This window comes from Carlito syrichta, unplaced genomic scaffold, assembly GCF_000164805.1.
Source record: "Carlito syrichta isolate Samal-C Ts95f unplaced genomic scaffold, Tarsius_syrichta-2.0.1 Scaffold304563, whole genome shotgun sequence".
Lineage (NCBI taxonomy): Eukaryota > Metazoa > Chordata > Mammalia > Primates > Tarsiidae > Carlito > Carlito syrichta.
In genome coordinates, this window is record NW_007248659.1 from 22,221 (window position 1) to 25,434 (window position 3,214).

The 3,214-nt window shown below is 52.1% G+C and overlaps 1 pseudogene; it reads right to left on the reverse strand.

The window, feature by feature from the left end:
* LOC103262604 overlaps positions 1–2,380 on the reverse strand; it is a 15,381-nt pseudogene extending 13,001 nt beyond the window's left edge.
* Positions 2,381–3,214: the final 834 nt, after the last annotated feature.

Sequence of the window (3,214 nt, forward strand, 5' to 3'; positions counted from 1 at the left end):
CCAGGAGCAGTGGGGAAACTGCTGGGTGAAACCGAGATTCTTCTGTACTGGAATCACCACTCCCTGCTTATTGCTCCAAGTGTTCTTATGGCAGAACTGCCAGGAATCGTAAAAAGCATTTGCTCAGAGCCTCTGTGACAGATGGGGAATGTGAGTCCCAGGGAGGGGAAGGGACAGGCCCCAGACCAGGGGGTCGAGGCAGAGCACCGCTGAGGGCTACCAGGTTCCTTTTGGTTCCACGGAACTCGGAGCTTGGTCAGTTTCAACTGTGGGACCAGCAAAGGCTCTGAGGACAGCTGAGGGGAGCTGTGGCCCCTGTAAGGGTCACAGGGCCACCAGGCAGAGAGTGTGGACTCCGTGCTAGGCACTGTCTACAAGTTTTGCAAGCATATGCTCTCTAGAAAATCCTCTGTACACAGTAGTATCTCCATTTGACACTGAGAAACTGAGGCTTGGAAAGCAAAACAGTTATCCAGAAGTCAAACAGCAGGTAAGCGCCCCGTCACTGCCTCCCAAACATTTGGTGCAGTGGCTCACACCTATAATCCCAGCACTTTGGGAGGCCTAGGTGGGAGGGTTGCTTAAACCCAGGAGTTCAAGACCAGCCTAGATAACATAGCAAGACCTCACCTCTACCAAAAAAAAAAACATTCAGGCACAGTGCCTTACACCTGCAGACCCAGCCACTCGTGAGGCTGAGGCAGGAGGATCACCTGAGCCCAGGAGTTGGAGGCTGTGGTGAACTGCAATTGTGCCACCGCACTCCAGCCTGGGTGACAGAGTGAGACCCTGACTCAAACAAAACAAAACCAAAACCCAAAAAAAAAAATTTTATTAAAATCTAGCTTGATTTTATCACCCACAGAGCCCTAGGCCTGCCCTCTTTGTTAAAGGGGGAGAGTAAAACTAGGCAACATAGCAAGATCCTTCCTCTTAAAAAACGAAAAAAATTAGCTGGACATAGTAGCACATGCCTACGGTCCCAGCTACTTGGTAGGCTGAAACAGAAGGATCACTTGAGCTTAGGCTGCAGTGAGCTATGATCACACCACTGTACTCCAGCCCAGGTGACAGAGCAAGAGCCTGTCCCTAATAAAATAAAATAAAATAAGATTAGCAAACATTAGAGAGGCATGAAAGACAGACTAGCACCACACAGAGGCTTTCCTCTTAATGAAATCCAAAAAATTGAAAAGAAATTGATGAGAAAATAGTTTCGCAAGACACGAGTCCACCAGGCCCCACGTCAGTAGGGCCTTTCTTGCATCTCCAGGGCAGGACATCCCATAGCAAACTATGCTACCTTTTGGCTCTGGGCCAGGTGGTATCAGTCAAGACTGGCTTCCTGGAAGAGGCAGCTGGACCAGCTTTCACCTCATGGGAGGCCTAAGCATATAGTGTCTCTACTTAAGGCTCCTTGCGTTCCAGAGCATCCATGCTCTCCGGGGAGCCTGGGAGTCCAGTCCACAGGCTGCCTAGAGCCGAGGCATCCCCCCTGCAAAAGATGACCACCAGCATGTTTGCCTAATGGGACCACTTCGGAAAAATTGTTTGTTCTCATCCTGCCGAAAACAGCTTCAAAGTGACTCCCGTCTAGACTGTGCCAGGATCGATTATCAGATCCCCGACCTGATCGAAACCACAGGGGGACACAGCCATTTGCTTTAATGCAATTAAAGCAAAATATAATAATGCAGCCAGGCCAGGGCAAGAGCAAGGCTCCCTGGAAGGCAGGAAGAGAAACCAACCCTGGAGAATGTCCTTAGCTCCAAGGTGGCGGGGTTACACTTTTCCTGCCTCGGTCTCCAAGGCAACCTGGGCTCCGGACTGTCCCTAGCCCTGCCAGGTAGAGCCGCCAGGTAAGGGTGGCCTGGAACCCGGGAGCAAGCAAACTTGGGGTGAGATGTGGAGGAGGGTGGGGACTTGGGTGCACACCCGGGAGGATTGAGGTCGGGAAGAAGGAGGAGCGAGATGACAGCGAGAGGGAGGGACTAGATGTCACCCGCTGGGTGGCTCTCAGTCTCTGATGAGCCCCCAGCCGCAGGGAGGTTGGGTCTGGCAGGTCTTCCCAAAGGATGGCAGCTGTTCCCAGCAGCAGGTGAGGGTAATACAGCTGAGCTTCCAGGAGAAGGCACCAGGAAAACAGGTGTCCCCTTCTCAGAGAGTCACAGTGAGGGGAAGTGTCAAGGCAGAGGCCTCGGCCTGGTGTTTGGACCGGCCTTTCCCATCTTGGGGCTTTGCGTCCAATGTCCCAGCGTTCTGGAGAGGAGCCTGGGGATGCTTAAGCCACGGCCCTGCCTCTCCACAGGGGGTTCCAGGAAGTCCTCTGGGTCTGCTGAGCCGCTCTCCGTGGGCTCCACGCGCTGATTCGTTCCTGTGGCTGCCGGGACAATGTTCCACAGACAGGGGGTGCTTGGGCAACAGAAACGTATCAGCTCACAGCTCTGGAGGCTGAAGGTCTTAGACCAAGGTGTCTTTAGGGCTGAGTCCTTCCGAGGACTGTGAGGGAAGGGTCCATCCCAGGGCTCCCCTTGACTTCTGACAACTTTCACAGCTTTTCTCTCGTCATCTCCTGTGTCTCTTCACGTCACCTTCCTCTGTGCATATCTATGTCAAAATTTCTTCTCGTAAGGACACCAGTCCTACTGGATTAGGGCAGAGCCTAGTAACCTCATTTAACTCAATCACCTCTATGAAGACCCCAGCTCCAAATAAGTCCATATTGCAAGGTGCCAGACTAAATGTCATGTCCCCCCTAAATTCATATGCTGAGCTCTTACACCCTTGGCCAGGTACGGTAGCTCACACCCATAATCCCAGGACTTTGGGAGGCTGAGGCAGAAGGATTACTTGAGGCCAATAGTTCAAGGCCAGCCTGAGCAACACAGCAAGAGTGGATCTTTAAAAAACAATTTTTTAAAAAATGAGCTAGACATGGCGGCATGAACCCATAATCCCAGCTACTCAGCAGACTGAGGTGGGAGGATCGCTTGAGCCCAGGAGTTCAAGGCTGCAGTGGGCTATGATCATGCTGCTGCACTCCAGCCCGGGTGACAGAAAAAAAAAAAGACGAAGAAAGAAGGGGGGTGGGGAGAAGGGAGACAGACATGGAAGAAAGAGAGGGAGGGAAGGAGAGAGAGAGAGGGAGAGAAGAATGAAAGACAAGAAAATACATGATAGCCCCAATTCAATGGCATGTGAACAGGAAGCCTTG